This window comes from Schistocerca gregaria, chromosome 5 (assembly GCF_023897955.1).
Source record: "Schistocerca gregaria isolate iqSchGreg1 chromosome 5, iqSchGreg1.2, whole genome shotgun sequence".
Classification (NCBI taxonomy): Eukaryota; Metazoa; Arthropoda; class Insecta; order Orthoptera; family Acrididae; genus Schistocerca; species Schistocerca gregaria.
Genome location: NC_064924.1, coordinates 109,840,790 through 109,862,234, shown reverse-complemented (window position 1 = coordinate 109,862,234; position 21,445 = coordinate 109,840,790).

Sequence of the window (21,445 nt, the reverse complement as noted above, 5' to 3'; positions counted from 1 at the left end):
TTATACAACTTCACACATCGGTACCATATTTCTCTAACACTGAATTACAGAGCTATCTGATTATTTAATAGAGAATCATAAATTTTTTTACTATGTCAGTGACACATGTTTACAAAATTACACATTTGGAGAGCTTCATAGTTATGAAATTGTATTTCGTCTGTACTTTATGAAACATTCATATTTTTACGGAACCATTGTGATACTATGAGAGCTTTGAATGATGTATTTGGTATGGAATCCTGATTTTTAAAGTACGTTTGAGGTAGATGACACTATTGAAATTAGCAGAGAATTTTTTTAAGGTTTTGACATTATTGCAGAAAGCTACAACGATTTTGAGATTTGACTGAGGTGTTACGATGTTATTATTATGACGACGATATGTGTTATGCTGTTGAGGTATGTTTATAATCAATAAGCTGATGCTGTATGAGGAATTTGATTATGCTACATATTGACTATGATGAAATATTGAAGACGTGTCGACGCAAGATTGATGTGTCGACGAATAGGTATATATGTAATAAGGTAAGGAATAATGAGTAGTGGTTAGCGACTCTAATTTGTGAAAAAGATGTTGAAAACCAAGAATCGTATTATAACAGTTATGTAATGTGTATAAATGTGTGAATGTATCACAATGTCGGCGAAAACTTTTGGACACTGTTATATTTGTAGGATTTTGTTTCTACTCCTTTGTAACTCAAATATTTTGACCTGTGAAATCTTACTTGTATCAATATGTCACTGTAGTGGAAACTGATGTAGGAAGGTAGGTCACGTAATGCACTGTAAGCACCCAGCTGCGCGACAGTCGCCTCGAAAAAAGCCATTAGGCACAGATGGAGAAAAAAAGAGGCCATTATCCTTGCTATTGACATTCCTATGTAGAAAGCATCGCAAAGACGACACGCTCATTACTTGGAAACGTATTGTACTTTGTGCTACTTTCTGAAATGCTTATGAACTGATGGGAAATATTCTTACATCTGCACACCTGATTATGACTAGTGTCATTCTACAAGAGTTCAGAGATTTTCTACTAACTTATGAAATGCCACATGACTATTGAATGATAATTTTAAGCTTCGCTTTAGATAGTTGCTTATTTCATTTGATATCTGGTTTGCAGCTGTGTTACGGCATTGGTTTTATAAAGTAAAATTAAATGCATTTGCTAATGTGAAAACTTTCTGTCAACAGATCTATAAAATAATAATTTTATGATCCAAATTCTTCGAAAAAGGAGTACTTGCAAAGGAAAGAACAATAAGAACTGACTAATAACAGTAACTGCATATTCAATTTTCTTTTCAAGTACTTGGTAATTTATTTCGTAAAATAAGTTGTGGTGCACCATTTAGTTACATAGACAAATGTGAATAGACAATTCCCTTGTATGAGTTGTTGTCTTTTGTGTGCAATTTTTTCTGCTTCAACTTTGTCATATTTAGGTATAAATTATTGCATTTGCTACTGCTGTTTTCCAGGCATAGTGCTACTGAATTTCACTTTGTATTACTCTGTTAAGCCAGTTTTACTACTGATTTATTTTTCTTGTTGCTGCACATTGGCTCATATTCGTTGTAATGTTTCATTTTCTCTGCTAATTTAGATATACTTTGGCTTGCTTTGCCAATTTGCATTTTTTTGTCATTGCTGTTTGTGTTAATTGTTTTGTACTGCTACATTGCCTCGACCTTTAGTATATATATCTGAGCCCAGTTGATTTAAATTAGCTTATGTTGGGGTAGGCTATATATAAGAACTAGTTGTGATGAATTGGATGAAATGCATTGAGAAGCTATAAGAAAATGGTTTGGCCAAGAAGGGATTTTGAAAGAGGATATGAACAAAAATTAGGGATTAGGGACAACAGGTTTAGGAAATAAATGCTGACGTAAGATAATCGAAAATAAATAATGAGGAAGAAATATGTTGATGTTGTTGTGGCCTTCAGTCCTGAGACTGGTTTCATGCAGCTCTCCATGCCACTCTATCCTGTGGAAGCCTCTTCATCTCCCAGTACCTACTGCAACCTACATCTTTCTGAATCTGCTTAGTGTATTCATCTCTTGGTCTCCCTCTACCATTTTTACTCTCCACGGTGCCCTCCAATACTAAATTGGTGATCCCTTGATGCCTCAGAACATGCCCTACCAACCGATCCCTTCTTCTTGTCAAGTTGTGCCACAAACTTCTCTTCTCCCCAATCCTATTTAATACCTCCTCGTAAGTTATGTGATCTACCCATCTAATCTTCAGCATTCTTCTGTACCACGACATTTCGAAAGCTTTTATTCTCTTCTTGTCCAAACTATCTATCGTCCATGTTTCACTTCCATACATGGCTATACTCCATACAAATACTTTCAGAAATGACTTCCTGACACTTAAATCTACACTCGATGTTAACAAATTTCTCTTCTTCAGAAATGCTTTCCTTGCCATTGCCAGTCTACATTTTATATCCTCTCTACTTCGACCATCATCATTTATTTTGCTCCCCAAATAGCAAAACTCCTTTACTACTTTAAGTGTCTCATTTCCTAATCTAATTCCCTCAGCATCGCTCGACTTAATTTGACTACATTCCATTATCCTCGTTTTGCTTTTGTTGATGTTCGTCTTATATCCTCCTTTCAAGACACTGAACATTCCGTTAAACTGCTCTTCCAAGTCCTTTGCTGTCTCTGACAGAATTACAATGTTATTGGCGAACCTCAAAGTTTTTATTTCTTCTCCCTGGATTTTAATACCTACTCCGAATATTTCTTTTGTTTCCTTTACTGCTTGCTCAATATACAGATTGAATAACATCGAGGATACGCTACAACCCTGTCTCACTCCCTTCGCAACCACTGCTTCCCTCTCATGTCCCTCGACTCTTATAACTGCCATCTGGTTTCTGTACAAATTGTAAATAGCCTTTCCCTCACCTTCAGAATTTGAAAGAGAGTATTCCAGTCAACATTGTCAAAAGCTTTCTCTAAGTCTACAAATGCTAGAAACGTAGGTTTGCCTTTCCTTAATCTTTCTTCTAAGATAAGTCGTAACGTCAGTATTGCCTCATGTGTTCCAGTATTTCTACGGAATCCAAACTGATCTTCCCCGAGGTTGGCTTCTACTAGTTTTTCCATTCGTCTGTAAAGAATTCGTGTTAATGTTTTGCAGCTGTGGCTTATTAGACTGTTAGTTCGGTAATTTTCACATCTGTCAACGCCTGCTTTCTTTGGAATTGGAATTATTATATTCTTCTTGAAGTCTGAGGGTATTTCGCCTGTCTCATACATCTTGATCACCAGATGGTAGAGTTTTGTCAGGACTGGCTCTCCCAAGGCCATCAGTAGATCCAATGGAATGTTGTCTACTCGGGGGGCCTTGTTTCGACTCAGGTCTTTCAATGCTCTGTCACACTCTTCCTGCAGTATCGCATCTCCCATGTCATCCTCATCCACATCCTCCTCCATTTCCATAATATTCTCCTCAAGTACATCGCCCTTGTATAGACCCTTTATATACTCCTTCCACCTTTCTGCTTTCCCTTCTTTGCTTAGAACTTAGAAATATGTGAACATATAAATACTGAAAGCATGGTTGGATAGTATTTTTTTGGTGGAAATAAATGTTGAAATAAGACGAAAGATGTATGTAATTAAGTTTTGGGTTGGAGTGCAGTGCCAAATGTTACCTGAAAACAGACTCTGTCCTTCCGTCCTGTATTATTCTTCTATGTGTTTGTGTACTCTTGTGTATTTGTGTTTTTCCTGTCTTTATGTGTTTAGCTACTACGATTTATGTTGTAGAATTTTTCTAGTACTAAGCTACATTCACTATGAGGAGGAATACTGTTATCCTCAAATATAATTTGCATTAATAATATGTTATTTTCTTTGTAAAGATGTTTATAGACATTATTAATTCCGTTCTGCTTCAGTGCTCATGTGTGAAATTTAATGTTTCGAAAACTATTCTCATAATTGTATATATTTACTTGTGTCATAATTCCTGTAACACTGATGTATGTGTCTATTTCTATTCTTTTGTAAAGCCCGTATTATTACAAATGTTATCGGTACTATTATATTCTTTAATGATGTATTTTGTACCTTTGTAATTGTATTCATACACTCCTGGAAATTGAAATAATAACACCGTGAATTCATTGTCCCAGGAAGGGGAAACTTTATTGACACATTCCTGGGGTCAGATACATCACATGATCAACTGACAGAACCACAGGCACATAGACACAGGCAATAGAGCATACACAATGTCGGTACTAGTACAGTGTATATCCACCTTTCGCAGCAATGCAGGCTGCTATTCTCCCATGGAGACGATTGTAGAGATGCTGGATGTAGTCCTGTGGAACAGCTTGCCATGCCATTTCCACCTGGCGCCTCAGTTGGACCAGCGTTCGTGCTGGACGTGCAGACCGCTTGAGACGACACTTCATCCAGTCCCAAACATGCTCAATGGGGGACAGATCCGGAGATCTTGCTGGCCAGGGTAGTTGACTTACACCTTCTAGAGCACGTTAGGTGGCACGGGATACATGCGGACGTACATACTCCTGTTGGAACAGCAAGTTCCCTTGCCGGTCTAGGAATGGTAGAACGATGGGTTCGATGACGGTTTGGATGTACCGTGCACTCTTCAGTGTCCCCTCGACGATCACCAGAGGTGTACGGCCAGTGTAGGAGATCGCTCCCCACACCATGATGCCGGGTGTTGGCCCTGTGTGCCTCGGTCGTATGCATTCCTGATTGTGGCGCTCACCTGCACGACGCCAAACACGCATACGACCATCATTGGCACCAAGGCAGAAGCAACTTTCATTGCTGAAGACGACACGTCTTCATTCGTCCCTCCATTCACGCCTGTTGCGACACCACTGGAGGCGGGCTGCACGATGTTGGGGCGTGAGCGGAAGACGGTCTAACGGTGTGCGGGACCGTAGCCCAGCTTCATGGAGACGGTTGCGAATGGTCCTCGCCGATACCCCAGGAGCAACAGTGTCCCTAATTTGCTGGGAAGTGGCGGTAGGATCCTACGGTCTTGGCGTGCATCCGTGCGTCGCTGCGGTCCGATCCCAGGTCGACGGGCACGTGCACCTTCCGCCGATCACTGGCGACAACATCGATGTACTGTGGAGACCTCACGCCCCACGTGTTGAACAATTCGGCGGTACGTCCACCCGGCCTCCCGCATGCCCACTATACGCCCTCGCTCAAAGTCCATCAACTGCACATACGGTTCACGTCCATGCTGTCGCGGCATGCTACCAGTGTTAAAGACTGCGATGGAGCTCCGTATGCCACGGCAAACTGGCTGACACTGACGGCGGCGGTGCACAAATGCTGCGCAGCTAGCGCCATTCGATGGCCAACACCGCGGTTCCTGGTGTGTCCGCTGTGCCGTGCGTGTGATCATTGCTTGTACAGCCCTCTCGCAGTGTCCGGAGCAAGTATGGTGGGTCTGACACACCGGTGTCAATGTGTTCTTTTTTCCATTTCCAGGAGTGTATGTTGTAAATTTATAATTGTATAGACACCAGTTCATCAAATTAAGTAACTTGTAAGCATTCATTTCACTGCACCCATTTCTGTTGGTCATAGTATATGCACAATATGTGAAAAAAATTGGACTGTTAGTGCTCACAAGTGTGTTGATAATTCGGCAAGGGACTAATTAACAGCATTGCTGGTTCTAAGGACAATTCCAAAAACTTTGTGAGCGCACAAGTGGTGGTTTATCAACTTGCTATATTGTTTGCAAGGCTCTTCGATGGTGATTGTGCACCTGCACAGTTGCAACAGATGACTGCTGGCCGTTTCTACAAGGACTACAGTGGGTTTGCATCTTTGATGGCCCACCAATACCATTATTTCTACAAGGACTGCAGTGGGTCTGCTCGTTGGATGGCCCACCAATACCATTATCTCTACAAGGACTGCAGTGGGTCTGCACCTCTGGTGGCCCACCAATACCTAAATCTCTACCAGGACTACAGTGGGTCTGTTCTGCGATGACCTACCTACCAATATTCTTCAAACCTTTGACTGACTCTGCTGTGGATTTGCTCTGTTGTGGACCATTACCTGTATGCATGTCAAGAGTCAGCATTATCTTTCTGTTGGAAGGACTACACTACTTCTTCAAGAGTGCATGGAAATCCATTACTTCCGTGTGCATTTTCTTTTAATGCTCAGACTTTGAGGAAAAAAACCACTGCAATTTTACTATGATGAATCATCAGGACTGTCTCTATGGACTGTCAGAAAATTTTATCTTTTGAGCAACATTGTATCACTAAGTGTGTGCATTTGATTTCTTTGTTATTGTAATTGTAAAAAAATTTCAACAAATATGTATTGGCCAGTGCCCAAGAGAATTTGTAAAATTTTCTGTGGGCAGCATGGGCGCTATGTAAGTAGGCTGTTTAGGTTTTTTTATTGGTAACGCCACGTAGCGCTCTGTATGAAAATCACTGGATGTGCTGTGTGCAGTCTGAGGCTGGTCGGCATTGTTGTAATAGTCGCTATTTTAGTGTTGGGCAGTTTGCTGTTAACAGCGCGTTGCGTTGCGCAGTTGGAGGTGAGTCGCCAGCAGTGGTGGATGTGGGGAAGTGAGATGGCGGATTATTGAGAGCGGATGATCTGGACGTGTCCATCAGAAACAGTACATTTGTAAGAATGGATGTCATGAACTGCTATATATATTATGACTTTTGGACACTATTAAGGTAAATACATTGTTTGTTCTCTATCAAAGTCTTTCATTTGCTACCTATGCCAATCAGTAGTTAGTGCCTTCAGTAGTTTGAATCTTTTATTTAGCTGGCAGTAGTAGCGCTCACATTTAGTTTCCATCCTGTGCAAGACCTAAATCTAGTGGCGGACTATGAACACAGGCTAGGGTTTTGCCTATGGTTTCTGTCAAGTGTTGCACGAGATCCCGTCTTCGCCGCCATTGTGTTGTTTACCAACGAGTGAAGCTTCCATAGGGATGGCCTTTACAACACTCGAAACGTTCATTACTGGGCAAGGGAAAATCCTCAAGTCAAGGGCGTCGACTGACACCAGGAACGATTTTTGCTCAACATTTGGGCAGGCATTGCGGGTGACCATCTGCTAGGCCGATCCGTCTACTTCCTCGACTTACTGGTTCAAATAACCTTCACTATTCCCAAGAAACTCTCTCCGGCCTGGTGGAAGGTGTTCCCCTCGACATACGGGTACGAATGTGTTGCAGCATAATGGAGCGCCCGCACATGACACCCGTGCTGTTCGTGGATATTTAAAGGAACTCTTCGACGGCCGGGTAATTGGCGGAGGTGCTCGTAGGACATAGCCCTCGCGGTCACCAAACCTCTCGCCGCCAGACTTTTTCCTGTCGAGATTCTTCAAGGCTCTGTTTTATCCACCTAGACACGAACCACCTAGAAACGAAGAGGAATTAATGGATCGCATTCAGCATGCCGCCAGTTACATCAGGACAATGCCAGGAATCTTTGAAAGAGTTCGGCAAAGCACCGTTCGACGTTACCAAGCTTTTGTCGCGTCGTAGGGTCGCCAGTTCGAGCACCTGCTTTAAGTAAACAATGTCCTAGCTACAAAAATGTCCTTTTCAGAGCTGACACAATTTGTAAATGACTTTCTGTACTCGAACTAACAGCTGTTCGGTTTATTCGCAGTAGGTCTTATCATGAAACTACAATGGATGGTCGGGTACCTGGCGAATTCGCCCCCGGGCCCTCAGAGTAGAAGGTCGGCGCACTACCATCGAGCATGCGGGCAGCCTTGGATACATCGCGATTTCTGGCAGGCAAAGCATCCAGCAACAGGCAACCCGCGGCCAATCGGAGCGCGTGGCGCCAAGTTTCCGTAGTTTAAAAATGGTGCGTTGTCGACCTACACAACATTAGTAATGTTGGTTCCTACTGATATCAGCTATCGAGGGTTAGAATTTCGTGACCATTTTTCTCCACCCTGTATATATATCTGTGGTTGTGTATGTGTCCGTGTTGTATGCACAACTTTGACATTTAAATGATCCACAGTGAAATACAGAAACTGGAAACAGGAAAAATAAAGAAATGTTATCAATAATCTCTGATATGAAATGAGGGGAGGGACAGGTGTCACACATAGTAATAAATACGTAAACAAGTGAAAATTTTCTGTTGGTTTTGTTGCTATGTAATAAACAAAGGCTGCAACGTCTCTCTCCTTTCCGCAGTGTGCTGAGTCAAGGATCTGAGTGAGTCACGCAGGTGACAGATGAACGCAGAGCGACTCGGGTGTTGTGGTCATTCTTTATTGTGGAAATGAAAGGCAGAAAAAGCGAATTTTTCTTCAGGTAAACGGGCTGCTCCCCTTGAACAACAACAGCGACTAATCAACAGTATCACATTTTGTGACACCATGAGACAAAGGTAATAAGTTTACGTTACGACGTCAGTCTAAAATGCCGAACAGTACAACTACATCTACATCTACATGGATACTCTGTAAATCACAATTAAGTGCCTGGCACAGGGTTCATCGAGCCACCTTTATACAGCAGTTTCACTTCCCTTTTTTTTCGTTCATCGTAATAAAAGTAACTGGTGCAGTTCTTGTCGAATACTGGAGATGAAAATTTCTTCCTTCATAAGGGCTCGAATCAACTACCTCGTGGTCAAGCATGTCTAACAGATCGCTCTTACGGAGGATTTTATGGCCAAGGCCCGTATATGCACTTTAAGGTGAAGAATTTTCCACGAAACTAGCTTCAGAGGTAATTTATTTGTTGCTAATATTATTCACTTCAGTGTGCATTACCTGGGCTTCAGTCACAGTTTCAGATTTAAAGTAATTAAAAGTTAAAATGCGAAGTGCAGCTAAGGAAACCAGATAAGGTTAATACGGCTCGCGGGGATGGGGAATCATTATAGTCTCCTGTGCTGAGGTACACTTTCTGCAGTTTATCGTAGACGTGCAGGTAGGTTTCGCAACAGCTTGTACATTCGTTGCAGTCGAACAATGAGCAGCGGGTTTGTTGTGCTAAAACATACTGAAAAGTTTTATCTGACTCTCCTTGTTTGTGCTCGCCACAGCGGTTATTTTTGCTGGTACGGCGTAAATTAATTTTCATCGAGCACCTTGTTCTGCCGCATGCGGCTGGGTTTAGCGATATGAAGTTCCTGAAACCCGGAACGCTTCACAAGTGCTGCGAATGACGTGGACGCAAACGAGGTCACTGACTCAGAGAGGCTACTCGGGCAGCTCCAGTAATTTTTAGCAGAGTCACGGTTCCACAGACTTTCATATACACTGTAATACGACTGACGTGTTCTGGACTTGCTAATTAGAGGTACGGCAACAACAGTACTTGCGTTTCACCATAAACACAGGATCCTAAAACTATCGAATCTCGTGTGTAAGTTTTCCGCCACTCTCGCCACACGAACAGCTCTTCCTTGTATGTGGAAACATTTATTGATATACTTTGAGAATGTGTTCTCTCGTGTTACTGCAAGTTATTAGCTTCCTTCTGGGTATTTCCAAAATACGATATCCATTTCATTCATAAGAAACGGATAATTTTGCCAGAGCATACAGCAACGGGTTCCACTTTCGGCTGTACGCTCTTAATTGTTTTCGTAGCAGATATTACGACAAACTGAAGAAGAAAAGAGTTAGAGAGAAGTGATATATACGTGCGTATGACAAACCTCTTCCCTCAAAAATATTTCTCTCCTTCATACCTCCTCTGTGTTACCACAGATGATATGTCACTGATCTCATTTGTACTGAGATTGCAGTACACGCGAGGTGCCTGTTTCCTTCCACCGCCCTGAGTGGAATCCAGAAGTTCTAATAAGTGTTCACCAACATGCAGTCTTCTACAGTTGTTGTTCCCTGAGAAGAAAAGAGCACGTAGGTCGTGAATCAGTAATCTTGAGGCTGTAAGAAACTCTTTGCGAGGAACTGTTATTTTAAAAATAATTAAATTTGCTATCAGTTTGTTTATACAAGACGCCACTGGCTTTTTATTGGCAGAACACGATAAACTACACAATTACAAATAATGTCACAAATAATTCTTATTTTGCAACAAATTAATTACCTGCATATTTCCGTAATTAGTGTCACACTGTTCTCAACTACACTCCTGGAAATTGAAATAATAACACCGTGAATTCATTGTCCCAGGAAGGGGAAACTTTATTGACACATTCCTGGGGTCAGATACATCACATGATCACACTGACAGAACCACAGGCACATAGACACAGGCAACAGAGCATGCACAATGTCGGCACTAGTACAGTGTATATCCACCTTTCGCAGCAATGCAGGCTGCTATTCTCCCATGGAGACGATCGTAGAGATGCCGGATGTAGTGCTGTGGAACGGCTTGCCATGTTATTTCCACCTGGCGCCTCAGTTGGACCAGCGTTCGTGCTGGACGTGCAGACCGCGTGAGACGACGCTTCATCCAGTCCCAAACATGCTCAATGGAGGACAGATCCGGAGATCTTACTGGCCAGGGTAGTTGATTTACACCTTCTAGAGCACGTTAGGTGGCACGGGATACATGCGGACGTGCATTGCCCTGTTGGAACAGCAAGTTCTCTTGCCGGTCTAGGAATGGTAGGACGATGGGTTCGATGACGGTTTGGATGTACCGTGCACTATTCAGTGTCCCCTCGACGATCACCAGAGGTGTACGGCCAGTGTAGGAGATCCCTCCCCATACCATGATGCCGGGTGTTGGCCCTGTGTGCCTCGGTCGTATGCAGTCCTGATTGTGGTGCTCACCTGCACGACGCCAAACACGTATACGACCATCATTGGCACCAAGGCAGAAGCGACTCCCATCGCTGAAGACGACACGTCTCCATTCGTCCCTCCATTCACGCCTGTCGCGACACCACTGGAGGCGGGCTGCACGATGTTGGGGCGTGAGCGGAAGACTGCCTAACGGTGTGTGGGACCTTAGCGCAGCTTCATGGAGACGGTTGCGAATGGTCCTCGCCGATACCCCAGGAGCAACAGTGTCCCTAATTTGCTGGGAAGTGGTGGTGCGGTCCCCTACGGCACTGCGTAGGATCCTACGGTCTTGGCGTGCATCTGTGCGTCGCTGCAATCCGGTGCCAGGTCGACGGGCACGTGCACCTTCCGCCGACCACTAGCGACAACATCGATGTACTGTGGAGACCTCACGCCCCACGTGTTGAGCAATTCGGCGGTACGTCCACCCGGCCTCCCGCATGCCCACTATACGCCCTCGCTCAAAGTCCGTCAACTGCACATACGGTTCACGTCCACGCTGTCGCGGCATGCTACCAGTGTTAAAGACTGCGATGGAGCTCCGTATGCCACGGCAAACTGGCTGACACTGACGGCGGCGGTGCACAAATGCTGCGCAGCTAGCGCCATTCGACGGCCAACACCGCGGTTCCTGGTGTGTCCGCTGTGCCGTGCGTGTGATCATTGCTTGTACAGCCCTCTCGCAGTGTCCGGAGCAAGTATGGTGGGTCTGACACACCGGTGTCAATGTGTTCTTTTTTCCATTTCCAGGAGTGTATATGTCCAAATAACGATGCATTGCTAATAAAGTCTTAACTAACACCGACTAAGGCAGACAACAAGTCTATCGTCCGACACCTACGAACCAGCTCTGGTCTTGCAACCGAGCCACTTCGCCCGCCAACCGGGTTAGGCACCATCCGAAGATCACCGAAGTGCTTCGTCTGCCTTTTCCTTTAGCAGTTGTTTATTATTTTGATGGTTATTAATACTAGTGAAATAATAGAATGATGGCACGCTATTAAGAGATGCTTTAAATAGAAAGTGCATGTAAATACGCTGTTTAGTTTGTCTAACATCAATAACAAAAGACTGCCATTTTGACGCGTTACTCCCGAGTGCAGCAGCCAATCGCGGAGAAGGACCACAATTTAGGTGGTATTTCTCACGATACCCGTATCCAACAAACCATCTGTCATTGGTACCGCACACCACATTACATCTTGCAACTGCTGCCTTCTCAACTGCTCTAAGAAATGGTTCATAGGGCTCTAAGCACTATGGAACTTAAGAAGAGCTTCTTGTATCTCAATGTGATGGTTGTAAAGCCAGAAATGTTACAGTATCTAACAAGACGTGTGATTTAATTGATATATTTTATAAAAGTGTACTCTGAACAATAATCCTAACAGAAGAGTCATCAATTTGGACAGATGGGCGGAGTGTTACGAATGCTGTCATTCAGGTTATGAATGAAAAATTTTACATCTGTTGTTAGGAAATAGTTATGATAAAGATATGACCCAGAAATATAGAGTGATCCCGCGAGAAATAGCACACATCGAAGTATGTGTTAACGAAGAGTGAATATTTTTTATGGTAAAAATGAGTTTGTAAGATGCACCGCCAGAAAAAAATGCAACACCATCAACGACTGTGTTCAACGGCATCAGAGTATAATATGTACACATGAGGGATTATGGTGTTAGTGATTCATTTGTCGCGGTCACTGGTCATCAGATGGAGCTGAGCAGTGTTATCTGTGCTCCCTGAGTTTTGACTCTGCAGGCACAACTGTGCTGCATTTAGAGCTGAACAATGTTTGTGTAGTCATTATAGAGTACAGCTATGCCCCGCCGATGAGTTGATCAACTTCATCCATTCGAACTGGGTCGCATTATGGAAGTTGGATGGACCTATCGACGTACTGCTGCATATGTTGGACACAAGTAGTGTGTCGCTACTCTCAGCAGTGGTCTGTGGACCAGATTGTAGACGCCTGCGAAGTACAAACAATACCTTCTGCGAGCAGCTGTGGCGATTGATCATCCTCGAGGAAAGTAATTCGGGCATATGTTGCTTGTACTCATATATGCAACCCAACTGTTGACTCCTAGCACAATTACGCTATTTCGTATGTGTCTGTAAACTACTCCAAAGAGCCAAAAAAACTGGTACACCCACCTAATATGGTGTGGGGCTCGTACGAGCACGCAGAAGTGCCTCAACATGACGTGGTATAGACACGCCTAATGTCTGAAGTAATGCTGGAGCGAACTGACACCGTGAATCCTACAGGACTGTCCGTAAATCCGAAAGAGTAGGAGGGAGTGAAGACCACTTCTCACAAGCACGTTGCAAGGCATCCCAAATATGTTCAATAATGTTTATGTCTGGGGAGTTTGGTGGCCAGCGGAAGTGTTTAAACTCAGAAGAGCCACTCTGCAGTAGTCTGGACGTGTGAGGAGTCAGTCACAGTGTCCAGAATGCACCATATACATGAATGGATCTAGGTGATCAAACAGGATGCTTATGTATGTGTCTCTCAGAGTCGTATATAGACGTGTCAGGGGTCCCGTATCACTGCAACTGCACACGCCCCACATAATTACAGAGCCTCCACCAGTTTGACATGCAGGGTCCATGGATAAATCAGGTTGTCTCCTTATCCGTATACGTCCATCCACTCAAAACAACTTTGAAACGAGACCCGTCCGACCAGGCAACGTGTTTCCAGTCATCAACAGTCCAATATCGGTGCTGACGGACCCAGGCGAGGCGTAAAACTTTCTTTCGTGCAGTCATCAAGGGTACAAGAGTAGGCTTTCGTGATGTTTCGTTGAACAGTTTGCACGCTGTTACTTGTTGATGGTCCACCATCTGCAGCAAATTGCTGAAGGGTTGCTCTTCTATCACATTGAACGGTCCTCTTCAGCCGTCGTTGGTCCTGTTCATGAGGACCTTTTTCCGGTCGCAGCGATTTAGGAAACTTGATGTTTCACTGGATCCCTGATATTCATGGTACACTCGTGTAATGGTCATACGGGAAAATCCCCACTTCATCGCTACCTTGGAGATGTGTCCCATCGCTCGGGCGCCGACTACAACACCACGTTCAAACTCACTTAAATCTTGATAACCCGCCATTGTAGCAGCAGTAACCGATCTAACAGCTGCACTTGTTGTCGGATATAGTCTTTGCCGACCGCAAAAATACCGCTTTATTTGGCGCTTCGGTGTATGTAGGCACTCTTAACACAGACTGCAACAGACGAGCTGGCTGCTGTGGCCGAGCGGTTCTAGGCGCTTCAGTCCGGAAACGTGCTGCTGCTACGGTCGCAGGTTAGAATCCTGCCTGGGGCGTGGATGTGTGTGATGTCCTTAGGTTTAAGTAGTTCTAAGTCTAGGGTACTGATGACCTCGGATGTAAAGTCCCATAGTGCTTAGAATCTTTTTTTTTTTTTTTTTTGCAACAAAGATTATATAAGCATTGTACATGTGTTACATTAAATCTGGTGAGTATGTTTTTCACAATCCAGAACGATGTTCACAACTATACCGCAAAATATACATATTACCGAATTAGCGCTGGTCCCACAGAAAATGTCATTCCACTGGTGATAAGAAAAGGAGTAAATCATCCACGGTCTTAGATCATTTCCTGTTAAAGAACTTACCCTTACAAATGACAAATAATGTGTTACGCACACGCAAAAGAAACCGAAAACGGAGGATTTCCAAGGCACATAGACTAACCAAAACTGGAGAAAATGGCGAAAATCTGCCATAACGGAGAAATATGAACTGCAATTAGATAAAGAGGAAGTCATGGCAGATGTGCAGGCAAGGCGTACATATTACAATAAACACAGCGTGCAGAAAAATCTAGACATATCGTAAGTTAACACCAGAAGTTAACACCGAAACTTAATATCGGAAGTCGCCCTATCATGAACGGCTTCTACAATCTATCAAAGACATTAATGTTTGTTTTAACGTATTATTCTTGACAAAATAATACGGACAATTTAGACTTTGGTGTAATGATCAAATGTATTTCTTTATGCATTTATGATCAGAGGTCTATAACCATACATGCATATTATGATAAGTAAACTGCATGTGTATCATAAGCATACTGTCACCCGTTTCTCCAAAACATTTACTTAAAAAGAAGTGCAGGACTGTATATTTATTAAAGCACACATTAAATAAAATTATAACTTTTAATATGTACTGCTTCATCATACGCTGTGTAGTGAGCTTTGAAGTGTGTGAAACTAAGAGACAGGATACAGTAGGCTTAGAAATTTAAGAGGTATAAGATCACATAATCGTTAGTACCACCATCTTGGATCTTTTGAGTATAAAAGGAGGCTTGACAGCCGCAACTGAAGAGTCTTCTGTGGTACCGTAAAGTGTCAACATGGATTCCTCCGAAGTGCTGAACATCCTTCGGCTATTAGTGAGAAAGAGTAGACCAGCTGACGAACGCTTTGGTTGTGGTTATCATTGCCGAACCTGGACAGTCTCTTTACTGACATGGTAACATAAATTACACGGAAAATGGTACACTCCGGTAAGAAGGAAAGTATAAATGTACTTGTACTCCTTAAATAACCGTTTTGTGACAAAATTATGGTGGCTAAAATCTGTTATCAAGTGGACTGTTCAGGGCAGTTAGACAAGGGACGGTTTGTAATGTGGATGTGTGGATCATGTAACAGTTTCCTAAGCACTTCTCCAAGTTCGTCAGTGTGAGACATAGCGTCAAGGAGAAATTATCATTTCTGTTACACTGCAATGACAATATGACAGCAACAGGAATACCGGAAAAAATCAGTAAGGAAGAACAGGAAAGTATTTCGAAGAAATATAAAAGATCTGTGGCTGTACCAACATCAAGTTCAATTGGCGGACGGTACAGTGGATGTTCTGATGAATCAACTGCTCCAGATGTTGCAGCAGCTCCATGTAGACGATTATTACCTGGTAGCATTGGATATAACACAAAATTTTGCTGGGATTTTTAGCAAAATAGAGATGTGTGATTACCTAATATCAGACCACGACCCCTGTGTGAAAGGAGATACTGATGTGAAAGGAAATGCTAATGTGATTGTAAATAACGATAAGACAGCTGGAACAGACTGTCTGACGTGGATGAGCTCTGCTTGAAGGTGAAAGATTTATATCGTATTTATGTGTCAAGTGACAAGCCCAGGAGTGAACAAAGATATTGGTACCACCTTACCGATTGTATAAAGTGTCCAGACGTGTGTCTATGAGAAATTTCTCGTTCCGCTCCTTAGCTACAGAACATGGCATTAGCAGGATGGAGGCTGCAATTTCAAACTACAGGATAGATCATGTGTTTGACTGTCTGGACGAGTGTGTAAATATTTTACACGAGAAAGGAATGACTGGGAGACACCAAAAGGCAGGTTCATCCACTTAAGTGGAAACGTTTTCCTTATTCTCCGCGCTCACAGGCAAATGTCGGTCGCGAAATGTGAGAGATGTATGGGTAAATATGTATTTAAAGTGTAGATAACAGCAATGATGTGTGTGTGCTGTCTCACATAGGTGTTGGAGATGATGAGAGAAGGGAGAGGGTGGAACCCGGCGCCAGCACATCGCCTGCTCCTCTAGAGAAGCACCGAGGGGCCTTCCGACGCTAATGCCTCCATCCAACAGACAAATCACCACAGCAGTTTCATATGCACCCATTTCATGAGACACTGCAGAGGTATTTGGAATTTAATCCAGAACATTGGCACAAAGCCTAGTGATAATTAAACTTATACCACAACCTCTTCTCCCCCTACACTGGACCCGCATTGGGGAGGACGACGGTTCAATCCCGCGTCCGGCCGTCCTGATTTAGGTTTTCCGTGATTTCCCTAAATCGCTCCAGGAAAATGCCTTCCTTTGAAAGGGCACGGCCGATTTCCTTCCCCCTCCTTCTCTAATCCGATGAGACCGCTCACCTCGCAGTTTGGTCTCTTCGCCCAAACAACCCAACCCAACCCCAACACTTCTCCCCCTGCCGGCCACATTTTGAACACGAGGAAGGTTGCTGGCCGCTGGGTTCTGCGACTACTCACATTCATGAAAAAAGCACCACGAACCGATGAGGAAGCTAAAGTGTTGAAAGTGAGTCAGACCACTCCAGATGACTTCTTTAGCCACATAAGCACTAGGGACGGGAGCTGGGTTTGTCACTGCGACCGCGAGATAAGGGGCAAAGGGAACAGTGGAAACTTGTTGATTAACCACTGCCGAAAATGTGGAGACCCAGTCATCATAGAACAACGTGATGCTGAGTTCTTAGGGGCTGCGGTGGTGTTGTAACAGATTCTGCTTTGTACACATGGGTAGTTTTGCTGCACGACAACATCCCAGCTTATAATGCAAAGGACGCCAGCACACACACTTCTCCGTCGAGCGATCGGATTTTGCCTCACACCCACCCCCGTATTCTCATGAAATGGCAGCCAGAGACTTCTCGTAACAAGAAAAATCCAGTGTACAGCAGACATTTCCACAATGACGACAGAGTGATTTTGAACCTGGAATGATTGCTAAACACCAAAAGTACAGACTATTATAAAAAGGGTCTCCACCGAGTCATCTATCGTTGGTAAAAATTTGTCACATCGAAAGCTGCATGTGTAGAGAAAGATTAACACCATGGATATTGTTATAATACTTAGCTATCTTTAACAAAATAATTCGAAGTTGCACCCTACCCTTCGTAAACTACGTCATCTTGCATAGTTTGCGATTATCCAGAGGGAAAGACACCTTGGTAATTACAAAACTACACGTGTTTACGCTACAGTAAAGCAGTGGTTCCCAGCCTGACGGTAATTCCCCCTGAGGAGTAAAATGTAATTTTGTGAGGGGTGAAAGGAGTTCAATTGTTTTTCGGTCACAAAACTAAATTATTTTTAAAAGATCATGTTGGTTATCACTATTTCGCAAGGCAGTAACACTGGTTACGTAAGATACTAATGCACTACTGGCCGTTGAAAATTGCTACACCAAGAAGAAATGCAGATGATAAACGGGTATTCATTTGCGAAATGTATTATACTATAACCGATATGCGATTACTTTTTCACGCAGTTTAGATGCATAGATCCTGAGAAATCAGTACCCAGAACAACCATCTCTGACCGTAATAACGGCCTTGATACACCTGGGCATTGAGTCAAACAGGCCTTGGATGGAGTGTACAGGTACAGCTGCCCATGCAGCTTCAACACTATACCACAGTTCATCAAAAGTAGTGACTGGCGTATTGTGACGAGCCAGTTGCTCGGAAACCATTGACCAGACGTTTTCAATTGGTGAGAGTTCTGGACAATGTGGTGGCCAGGGCAGCAGTCGAACATTTTCTGTATCCAGAAAGGCTCGTACAGGACCTGCAATATGCAGTCGTGCATTATCCTGCTGAAATGTAACGGGCTGTTACACATCGAAAATGTAACGTTCACTGTTCAAAGCGCCGTCAATGCGAACAAGAGGTGACCGAGACGTGTAGCCGATGACACCCCACACCATCACGCCGGGTGATACGCCAGTATGGCGATGACGAATACACGCTTCCAATGTGCGTCACCGCGATGTCGCAAAAAACGGATGCGACCATCATGATGCTGTAAACTTAACCTGGATTCATCCAACAAAATGACGTTTTGCCAATCGTGCACCCAGGTTCGTCGTACCCCATGCAGGCGCTCCTGTCTGTGATGCAGCGTCAAGGGTAACCGCAGCCATGGTCTCCGAGCTGATAGTCCATGCTGCTGCAAACCTCGTCGAAATGTTCGTGCAGGTGGTTGTTGTCTTGCAAACGTCCCCATCTGTTAGGGATCGAGACGCGGCTGCACGATTCGTTACAGCCATGCGGATTAGATGCCTGTCATCTCGACTGCTAGTGATAAAAGGCCGTTGGGATAAAGCACGGCGTTCCGTATTGCCCTCCTGAAACCACCGATTCCATATTCTGCTAACAGTCATTGTGTTTTTAGAATTAGCAATGGCTCCTAATGGAACATGGGTTTTATGGGTCTTAGGTTGAGTTCTTAGTCTTGGGGCATGGGGTTCATTAAAATGCATGTTTCTGCTTGTTTTTCGGTGAAGAGGAAATTGCATTTATTGATCGTTTTTCTGATTTTATTTTGGAATTTTATCGTTGGATCTTGTTTGAGCTCTGTTATGTTGTTTTCAGAAAAGAAAGTCAGTGTTTTAGAGTGATGTATTCATCTTTGTTCATAATTACTACAGAATTGCTTTTGTCAGCTTTCAGAATCATGATATTGTTATTATTGAGTTTCATGTTTATGCTCTTTACTAGCTTTCTCCATTGATAAACTGCTTTGGAGGTTTCATTATGGTTACTTAGGCTTTTATGAATACTTTTATTTATGTAGTGTGCTAAGACAGTCTGATCAGCGTTATTTTGGTCAGCTAAATCAGTTGGTTTTTTAGTGTGTAAGATGAGATTTTTGAGGTTATTGTTACTTAATCTGGGTTTTACATCGTGTTTTAGCCCTTTCCTGTGTAGATATTGTTCCTTTTCACTAAACGTGATGTCAGTTTAGTTAATGTCTCTTTCACAAAACTGTGTTTTGTTGGATGGTTGATTGTTTTGTTGCTGACGCAGTTCTAGTTGCATGGCTTCTAATTTCTTTTGGTGCCTGTGTGTGGTTTCAGTCCGCCTTTTGTTTACAATACTTTCAACATACTCTTCAGCAGTTTTTAGTTTTACTTGGTGTAGTGTATTAGCTACTTGTAAATATGTGTTATAACAGCACTTAATAATACCTTCTTTCTTCTTATACTGAGATTTAAATTCAGATTTCATCCACATTATCTCACAATTCCTTTTTGCAGTCTGGGCTGCAGCAGACTTGTTTTTGATCTTTACTTTGACATAATTCGGACGAAAATCACTTGCTAGACATTCCTTGGTGAACTTAATACTAGCACTGATAGTCATGAGTTTAATTTTGTTATTTCTGTATGAGCATACTGTTTTCAATGCCTGGCTGGGCAAATTCAATTTAATTCTATCCACATTTTGCGGCTTAAAACATGACTTATTCAAAACATTGTAGGTATTAAGTATACAACACCTTCACTCACAACTATTTCGAGTTTTATTAACTACACTTACGAAATTCATAACCTAACAGTAAACCTTTTCATGACAGTAATATCAGGAGAAGAAATAAGACATGTATTAAGACAAATTTCGCCTGACGATGGACGCACAGGGTCAGAAATGCATCGTGTAATTAATAAAACACAAGAAAGTTGTGACTGAATGCCATGATTCTGAAATCTGACAAAATCAATTCTGTAGTAATTAGGAACAAAGATGAATACATCACTAAAACACTGACTTTCTTTTCTGAAAACAACATAGCAGAGCTCAAACAAGATTCAACGATAAAATTCCAAAACAAAATCAGAAAATGGTCAATAAATGCAATTTCCACAGAAAAACAAACAAAAAACATGCATTTTAATGAACCCGATGCCCCAAAACTGTGAACTCAACCTAAGACTCATAAACCCCATGTTCCATTAAGACCCATTGTTAATTCTAAAAACACAACTGCGTGCAAAGTCTCCCAATTACTGAACGAAATTCTGAAACACTACTATACATTTGATAAATCATACTCAGTTAAGAACACAAATGAAGTGTCAGCTGGAGTGGCTGTGCGGCTCTAGGCGCTACAGTCTGGAGCTGGCCTACCGCTATGGTCGCAGGTTCGAATCCTGCCTCGGGCATGGATGTGTGTGATGACCTTAGGTTAGTTAGGTTTAATTAGTTCTAAGTTCTAGGTGACTGATGACCTCAGAAGTTAAGTAACATAGTGCTCAGAGCCATTTTTTTAACAAATTAAGTAGCTACTAAAATTAAGGACATAAATATTTCTACATGTTCCAAGTTTCCCTATTTTGATGTAACTAACCTATTTACAAATGTACCATCTGAAGAAATAATAGATATAATCTTTGAAAACTTAATAAAACATAAAAAAATTGGCAATTGCAGAAATATCAGAAGTCAAGGACATGTTACAGCTAATATGGTCTCACAAATGTTTACATTTAATGGGAAAGTTTACCAACAGAATGAGGGTCGTGCAATGGTGAGCAGCATTTCAAGTTTTCTGGCAGACATGTCTCTCAATCATCTGGAAAGTAAGTTCTTTAATGAAGACAATAGACTCAATAGTAAAATAGTATATTACTGGAGATACATTGGTGACATCTTGCTGCTATTTGATGGAACAAAAGATGAGCTTGAATAATTACTAGCAGTATTCAATTCTTTCCACAAAAACATAAAATACACAATAGAACATGAGGACAACAAAAGCATAAACTTCCTGAATCTTAAAATCACCAACAAAAACAAAAGTTCAGCATACACACAAAACGCACACACACATACATAACACTGGGCAACTCATCATACCACCCCACCACACAGAAACGTGCAGCATTTAAGTCCATGCTACACAGAGTACACTCCCTTGATTTATAAGAAAGCTCTGGCAAGACCGAGATATATACAATAAAGAGCATTGTCATAAGCAATGGTTACACAGCCGAAA